Below are 9,434 nucleotides of genomic sequence, written 5' to 3' on the forward strand. Positions count from 1 at the left end.
TTGCAAGAGCAGGACTTATCGGGAATGTCCTGCTTTGTTTGCAAGAGCAGGACTTATCAGGAATGTCTCGTTTGCGAGCACGTAGTCCTCTACAGTTGGCCAAGCTGGTCTCAAACTCCTGGGTTCAATCAGTCTGCCCACCTTGGCCTCCCAAAGTGCTGGGATTATAGGCGTAAGCCACTGTACCCAGCCACTCAACAAATCTTTAGTGCCCACTCTGTGCTGGGTACAGAGGATATGAAAGGATGCCACCTCCTGGAGCTTCCCCCCAAAGGGGGATGAAGAAATTAAATCTCAAATGGAGATGGGCACTAAGGAAGGGCTCTGGGACCCTACCTATGCTCACCTTTGGTTTGCCCCTCAACCCACCCCTGTGAGTTAGTGGGGTGTATTTTCTCCAGTTGATTTCATACTTTCAGAGAAGTTACAGAAACAGTACAGAGAATTTCCTATATACCTTACAACCAACTTCACCCAGTGATAGCTAATGTCTGGCGTAACTGTAGAACAGTTACCAAAGCTAGGACATTAGCCTTGGTTCTATACTATTCATGAAACCACAGAATTTATTCAGTGCTCACAAGTTTTCCCACTATTGTCTTTTTCTGTTTCAGGTTTTGATATGGTTTGGATTATGTCCCCACCCAAATTTCATGTTGAACTATAATCCCCAAAGTTGGAGGTGGGGCCTGGTGGGAGGTGATTGGATCATGGGACCAGTTTCTCAGGAAAGGTGTAGTACCATCACCTCAGTGCTGTTCTCGTGATAGTGAGTTCTCATGCGACCTGGTTTTTCAAAAGTGTGTAGCCCCTTCCCCTCTTCCTCTTGGTCCAGCCATGTGAAGTGCTCACTTCCCCTTTGCCTTCTGCCACAATTGTAAGTCTCTTGAGGCCTCCCAAGAAGCCAAGCAGATGCCAGCATCATGCTTTCTGTACAGCCTGTGGAATCATGAGCCAACTAAACTTCAATTAAACCTTTCTCAATTACTCAGTCTCGCTTTTTTTTTTCTTTTTTTTTTTTGAGACGGAGTTTTGCTCTTGTTGCCCAAGCTGGAGTGCAATGGTGCAATCTCGACTCACCGCAACCTCTGCCTCCCGGATTCAAGCGATTCTCCTGCCTCAGCCTCCCAAGTAGCTGGATTATAGGCATGCACCACCATGCCCAGCTAATTTTATATTTTTAGTAGAGACAGGATATCTCCATGTTGGTCAGGCTGGTCTTGAACTCCTGACCTCAGGTGATCCACCTGCCTCAGCCTCCCAAAGTGCTGGAATTACAGGCTTGAGCTACTGTGCCCAGCCTCAGGTATTTCTTTACAGCAATGTGAGAACGAATTAATACAGGTTCCAATCCTGGATCCACACTGTAGTCAATGTTACACGTCCTTAGTTAGCGCTAGTCTCTTCAGTCTTTCCTTGACATTTTGAAGGGTACTGGCTAGATGCTTTGCAGAACTCTTCCTCACAATTAGGTTGAGGCGATATATTATCGCAGTGGACGCCACAGAGGTGACGAGCTCTTCTCGGTGCTTCAGATCAAAAGGGTGTGGGATGCCGACGTGTATTCCTGGTGAGGCGACCTTCACCGCTTGGTTAAGGTGGTGTCTGCCGGGATCTTCTACTGTAAGCTCACTATTTTTGTCTTTTGTGATCACTCAATATTTGAAAGGAAATACTCTGAGATCATGCAAATATCCTCTTTCTGCTTAAGTTTTGCTTTGGGCTGTTTTTTCAAACACATCTCTGGTTTGGGCTTCATAAGCCTAATTATCCCTGACAGCCAGCCCTTCTCGGCTACTCAGTTGAGAAAGGGCACTTGCCGCCCCTTCCTTTTGTCCCCTGCCCACGGGCACAAAGGAGCCACACTGTTCCCGCGTGGGGCAGCATGTGCGTTCCTGCACCAAACTGAGGTTTGGGCTGCTTATTCTTGTGGCCCAATAACAATGAACTGGGAAAAGACGGAGTTTATTTCTGTAACTGGGCACAGGAGGAAGGCGTGGAAAATATCGCCAGACCAACTCAAAATTACAAAGTTTTCCAAAGTTTATATACCTCCTAAGCTATATGTCTATGTGTAAGAGGACATTCATCTAAAGACATAAGCGATTAACTTTCTTTTTAGTCTATAACTAAGATCTGAGTCCTGCAGACCTTCCTCTGGAGCCTCAGTAAATTTACATAATCTAAATGGGTCCAGGTGCTGGGCTGATTACCCTTATCTTGTCTCCTGCTAAGCCATGGAGGTTTGGGGAGTCTCTTCAGACCCCTAATAAATGTGTTTAATTCTAAACGGGTCCTGTTAAGAATTTCTTCATTATCTTGTCTTGCTTTAAGGCCCAGGAAAGGCCTAGGCAAAACTGAGTTTGTGGGCTTTTGTTACATCCCAGTCTTTGTAGACATGCAATGGTTCTTTCAGCTTTTAATATTTAACTTAACCACTCAGCCAGTGCTGAAACAGTTGTGATGGAGGCCTGTCTGTTCAGCCATTAGGGAGACCTGGCCTGGCACAGGTGGGTGCCCTCCCCTCTCCAAAGACGTGGGAATGCTCCAAATGCCTAGAAACAAGACAGCCTGCATGACAAGGAGTTGGGAAGAAATTTCAAATGAAGACGAACTACATAAGTTAGTCTTCTGCAACCTGGGTAAGTGAAGACTGGAGGGGGTATAACAGTGTAAGCACGAACTTTTGTTTGTTTCTTTAAATGCTGGCAAACTGGGGCATAGTGTGGAGTAAGGAGAGTTTGAGGCTTGAAGGAACTTGTTTTAAATATCAAGGCAAAAACCTGGACTCTCCAGCGTGGGAAAGACACATATGAAATTAGTTACTCAAGAAGCTAAACAGGCCGGGTGCAGTGGCTCATGCCTGTAATCACAGCATTTTGGGAAGGTGAGGTGGGAGGATGGCTTGAGCCCAGGAGTTCAAGACTAGCCTGAGCAACATAGTGAGACCCTGTCTCTACAAAAAAATTTTAAAAAATTAGCTGGGGTGGCGGTGCGCACCTGTGGTTCCGGCTACACGGGAGGCTGAGGTGGGAGGATTGCTTGATGCCAGGAAGTGCAGGCTGCAGTGAGCTGTATTTGCACCACTGCACTCCAGTCTGGGTGACAAGAGTGAGACCCTCTCTGAAAAAACAAAAAAGAGGTTGAATATCTGAAGTATGCTCTGAGGCTATGGGTACACGTCTGAATGGGACCCAGAATGGGTTAAGCCAGCATCACACAAACATAGTAGCCATACTCTCTGGTCGCAACTGGGGCCACTATGTATACTAAACATGTGTGTGGCCTGGAAAGTCTAAGGCTCCAGGCTAGACCAGCAGTCCTCAAGCTTTTGTATGAAAATGATTGGGACTCTGCTAGTCTTCCAGGTTTGAAAATACATTGTTCACTCTCCTTAATCCCCTTAGGGGATGTATCAGAGGCACCAACACGTGCCTCCTTGGTCTTTGCCCTGTGTGTAGCCTGCCATAGCATTCTCCCACCACCCCACTACCCCAGCCACAGGCCCATCCAACCACATCCTGGGGTCCCCTTTTTAAACTTTTTTTTTTTTTTTTTTTTTTTTGAGACTGAGTCTTGCTGTATGGCCCAGGCTGGAGTGCAGTGGCGTGATCTTGGCTCACTGCCACCTCCGCCTCCATGTTTCAAGTGATTCTCATGCCTCAGGCTCCCGAGTAGCTAGGATTACAGGTGCATGCCACCATGCCAGCTAGTTTTTTTTTTTTCTTTTTTAAGTAGAGACGGGGTTTCACCGTGTTGGTCAGGCTGGTCTCGAATTCCTGACCTCAAGTGATCTGCCCACCTCAGCCTCCCAAAGTGCTGGGATTACAGGCATGAGTCACCATGCTAGGACTTTTTTTAGGACTGAATTCAATTACAACTTTCCCAGGAAGAAATAATTCTATCTCAAGATCGGGTTCAGTCTGGAATCTGCTTCCTGTTATCAGCTCCTAGTTATCCCCAAACTCTTTGGGTTTTAGGCACTTTGACTACCAAAATCTCATGGTCCATCCCAGCTCTGCTCTGACCCCCTCTGGTTGCCGTGTCAATCAAAATTAAGGCTGTTGAGGCAGAAATAGTTTGATAAAGGTTTATTGGACGCCAAATATGAGGATTGACCAGGGAAGACTCACCCACAGATTTGGACATATTCTAGAGTTTGTTACAAGTTGAAATGCTGACTGGGCATGGTGGCTCATGCTGGTAATCCCAGCACATTGAGAGGCCGAGGTGAGCAGATCACTTCAGGTCAGGAGTTCCGGACCAGCCTGACCAACATGGTGAAACCCCATCTCTACTAAAAAAAAAAAAAAAAGTACAAAAAAACCTAGCCAGGCATGGTGGCATGCATCTGTAATCCCAGCTAATTGGGAAGCTGAGGCAGGAGAATCACTTGGACCTGGGAAGCGGAGGTTGCAGTGAGCTGAGATCATGGCACTGCACTCTAGCCTGGGTAACAGAGTGAGACTCCATCTAAAAAAAAAACAAGAACAAACAAACAACAACAACAAAAAAACAAGTTGAAATGCTTTTATAAGAAAGTTTAGAAGGAAGAGGAACCCCTTATATCTGAGTTGTCTTTTTTCTTGTCTTGTCTTGTCTTTTGTTTTGAGATAGAGTCTTACTCTGTTGCTCAGGCTGGAGTGCAGTAGTGTAATCTCGGCTCACTACAACCTCCACCTCCTGGGTTCAAGCGATTCTCCTGCCTCAGCCTCCTGAGTAGCTGGGATTACAGGCGTGTGCCGCCGCACCGGTTAATTTTTGTATTTTTAGTGGAGGTGGGGTTTCACCATGTTGGCCAGGCTGGTCACGAACTCCTGACCTCGAATGATCCACTCACCTTAGCCTCCCAGAGTACTGGGATTACAGGCATGCACCACGCCCGGCCCCTGAATTGTCTTTTTCATTGGAGGGTACAATCGTTGGCTACAGATCACAGTGCACAGCTAAAATGTTCTACGTGCAAGACAATCGGTAAAACTTTGTGATTCCAAAACAAATCAGTGTAATTTTTAGTGTCAGCAGGTTACACATGAATTAGTGTATCTTAAGGAACTCATGATAAAATTTCAGGGACTCACAATCACTTTCTTTACTCAGGGACAGATTGTAAGCCGTGAATTGTAAGACCTTCCCTGGGTGGTTCACTGGGAAGCCTGCCAAATGTGACCTGTAGGTTAGCAGCTTCAAATCTGAAAAGTTATTTCTAGCCCTGATCCCCTACTTGTTAGCCTGCTTGTAACCATGGAGATCGTAGATTCTGTTAAATTAATCTAAATTTGGCCTAAGAATGCTTCAGTACCTGAGTCCTTACTGAAGGAACTGCAACCTAACTTTTTTAAATTAATTTTTTTGTAGAATGTGGGGGGGGCTTCTCCCTATATTGCCCAGGCTAGTCTTGAACTCCTGGCCTCAAGCAAGTCTCCTGCCTCAGCCTCCCAACGTAATAAGATTATAGGAGGGAGCCGCTAAGTCAGGCCCTGCAACCTTAGGAGTAAACTACCTGAAACCCTAACACAGGAATATACTTTTGTAACAAATAGCCAATCTCAACCAATCACAGCCTCTGAGCTCCAGTCAGTCACAAGCAGCCAACTAATCAGACCATGTTCAAATGAGGCAAACCTGGAGCTGGAACTGATCAAGCTGTTTCTGTCCCTCTCTTCTATTTTGCTTTTATAAATGCTGCCTGCCTGCCTGCCTTGTGGAATGGAGTTATCTGAACCTCTGCTGGCTCTGAGGGCTGCCTGACTCTCGAGCCCTTCTTTGCTCAAACTCTGCTAAATTTAATTTGCCTAAAGTTTTTATTTTTAATACCTCATTGGTCTTTGTGTGTGTCCTACCTCATGGTGTACATCACTGATGCCAGACATCACTGAAACGATATTCACAAAGAGCTAAAAGGAGGGTAGGGAGGGGAGAAGTGAACACACAAGGACTCCCTGTGTGTCCACAGTGGCTCTGAGGTTGTCTTTGAGAGCTCAGCTTTGCGTCTGTCTCTTCAGACTTCCCAACAATTCTGTAAGTTATTTACTGCACTGACATGATCTCCTTTCTGCTTACACCAGTTATGGGGACTCCTTTTCTGCAACCAAACCTTGACAAATGCAATTGAAAGAGGGAAATGAGCAACAATGTAAGGAAAAGTATACAATCATAGATAAAATGGCATTTTAAAATTGTGAATAAAATGTATAACGCTATGCTGATACGTTTGAAAAAAAAAAGGATAAATCTGATAGTTTCTCAGAATATATAAGTTTTCCAAATTTACAAAAAAGCCAAGTGTGGTTGCTGGTGCCTGTACTCCCAACTACTCGGGAGGCCAAGGTGAGAGGATCACTTGCGTCCAGAGGTTGGAGGCTACAGTGAGCTGTGACGGTACCACTGCACTCCAGCCTGGGCCACAGAGTAAGGCTGTCTCTAAAAACAACAACAAATTTACAAAAAAAAAAAAAAAAAAAGAGGGGGAAAGAAAGAAAGAAACCCACAAAGAGACAAATTAAAATGAAAAAAAGAAAGCTATCAAAGAATTATCTTCTGGATATATACTAGGCCCAGGTGATTTTATGAGAAAATGATTTCAAAAATGGGATATTTTATTTTACATTAACTGATGTACTTTTCATTAAAATAACTCTTACTTTCTCTTAGTTGCCCGGCAGCTCATTGTTCTTAACTCAAAGTCTTTCACTGCTTTGAGGATGTGGCAGTTCCAAGAACAAGAAGATGTTGCTAAACTTTGAGTTTCAAAGCAGGTTTTACTTTATGGAGGAGAGAAAGCCTGAATGCCAAAAACACTTGATTTTCAAGAGTCAGATATCTGAGACAGAAGTTATTTTTATTTTATTTTGCATTCTAAAAAACTTGACTTTACAATTAAAGCTGAATTAAGCCTCTCAGATGAAGCCACTGAGAACATAGAATGCATGATCATATAATAAAATGACAGTTTTGGTGACATAGAGAGACATCAGACAGAGAGACTCCGAGAGTGCTCAGCACCCTGACTTCCTCCTGGTGGACACTGAAGAGCGGGATGAGAGAAACCCAGATCGTTTCAGTGCGTCCCAGAGCAGAGCCACAGGCTGGTTTCCGTAGCCCAGCAAGCCTCAGAGGACACAGAACAAGGGTGGTAAAAGCAAAATGGTCGAGTGGACCACCTGGGTGGATGGAAGCCTCATTTGCTTCCATGCACCCCTGGGCAGGTGAGGGAAAACAGCCAAGCACTAGTGGCCACAGAAGTGGTGAGTAGGGAGGTAGACAAATTTAAAGGGTCCTGTCATCAGGACAAAGGTATGCAGTGCTCCTGGGCCCATTGCCCAGTAGAGACTTTAGCAGGGCTGGGCACCTGTGCTTCAGCACCAGCATTTGGCAACAGGAGCCAAAGGACATGATGCCAGGACCAGATAACCCACCCCATGCTAGAAAGATGAGGAAGCCTCCTGGAATTAAGATCACCATGGGAAAGAAGAGGGGAAAGGGAGACAACTGACTTAAAGTTTATACTCTGAATTGATACACATCAAAAGCAGCTAAGATTTATAAAAGTAAGTTTTCTCTCATCAGCAGAAGTGGGCTGTCCTGAACTAAGTGTCTGTTACAGAGAAATGAAGACACATATTTGTATCTCTAAGCCTGTGTACAATTCGCACCTGCTATACAAATGAAATAGGTAAAGATATTTCCCTTGCTACAAAATGTAATTTCACATTAGAGAAAAGCACAGGAAGTTTCCCAATACAATTTACAAAGCTAGTGCAAGTGTAATACCAAAACTTAACAAAATGGAAAAAAAAGAGGAATTACCAACTGTATTAGTCCATCCTCATGCCGCTGATAAAGACACATCCGAGACTGAGCAATTTACAATAGAAAGAGGTTTAATTGGGCTTACAGTTCACATAGCTGGGGAAGCCTCACAATCATGGTGGAAGGCAAGGAGGAGCCGAAGTCACGTCTTATGTGGATGGTGACAGGCAAAAAATGAGAGTGCTTGTGCAGGGAAACTCTTATTTTATTTATTTATTTATTTTTATTTTTATTATTATTTTTTTAAGACGGAGTTTTGCTCTTGTTGCCCAGGCTGGAGTGCAAATGGTGTGATCTCGGCTCACCGCAACCTCCACCTCCCAGGTTCAAACGATTCTCCTGCCTCAGCCTCCCAAGTAGCTGGAATTACAGGCATGCACCACCATGTCCAGCTAATTTCGTATTTTTAGTAGAGATGGGGTTTCTCCATGTTGGTAAGGTTGGTCTCAGACTCCCGACCTCAGGTGATCCACCCACTTGGCCTCCCAAAGTGCTGCGATTACAGGCATGAGCCACCACGCCCAGCTTCCTGTTTTTTTTTTTTTTCTTACCATACATCTCGTGAGACTCATTCATTATTGCAAGAACAGTGCAGGAAAGACCTGCCGCCAATTCAATCATCTCCCACCAGGTTCCTCCCACAACACATGGGAATTGTGGGAGTTACAATTCAAAATGAGATTTGGGTGGGGACACAGCCAAACCATATCACGTTTCTTATGAAAATAAAAGCATTCCAACATTCATTCCTAATATTAAAAACACTTCTGAATGGAGCTCATAAGTAAGCAGACCATATTCTGTGGGGCAAAGGTGTTCCATGTAGCAATCAGAAAAATATATGACAATCTTGTTTTCTACAAAAAAATAAGACCGTTTATTGTGCTATTGAGAAATCAGCTTTCTGTCCTGCTCAGTGGGCATTTTCAGCACCTGCTCCTATACCAGTCCTCCTGTTAGAAAGGACCAGTGCCATGGTGATGCCATCTCTGATTGTCCCCCAGCACCAGTGAACCCTCAGGGGACTCACATGAAGGCTCCAAGGCACCATACAATTGTGTATGGTCAGTGAAGATCTGTTAGTTGGTTGTCGGTGAGCAATACCTTTATTATATGAGTTGTTGTAGCATCTTAAGAATTATACATGTATTTGAAATACCGAAACTAAGCTACACTGTTAGTAGTTAGCTTAATTTTATTTATTTATTTATTTATTTATTTATTTATTGAGATGGAATCTCACTCTGTCACACAGGCTGGAGTGCAATGGCGCGGTCTCAACTCACTGCAACCTCCACCTCTTGGGTTCAAGGGATTCTCTTGTCTCAGCTTCCCGAGTAGCTGGGATTACAGGTGCCCACCACCATGCCTGGCTAATTTTTGTATTTTTAGTAGAGACGGGGTTTCCCCATGTTGGCCAGGCTGATCTCGAACTCCTGACCTCAGGTGATCTGCTCACCGCAGCCTTCCAAAGTGTTTGGATTACAAGTGTGAGCCACCATACTCAGCCTAGTAATGAGCTTTAGAAGCTCATTTCTAGGCTGAATTTGAATCCATTTTTATTGTCTTTTGTATCTTGGAAATTAGAGACTTGCTACAGTCTAACCCAAATATTTGTCAAC

Source organism: Macaca mulatta, chromosome 8 (assembly GCF_049350105.2).
Source record: "Macaca mulatta isolate MMU2019108-1 chromosome 8, T2T-MMU8v2.0, whole genome shotgun sequence".
Lineage (NCBI taxonomy): Eukaryota > Metazoa > Chordata > Mammalia > Primates > Cercopithecidae > Macaca > Macaca mulatta.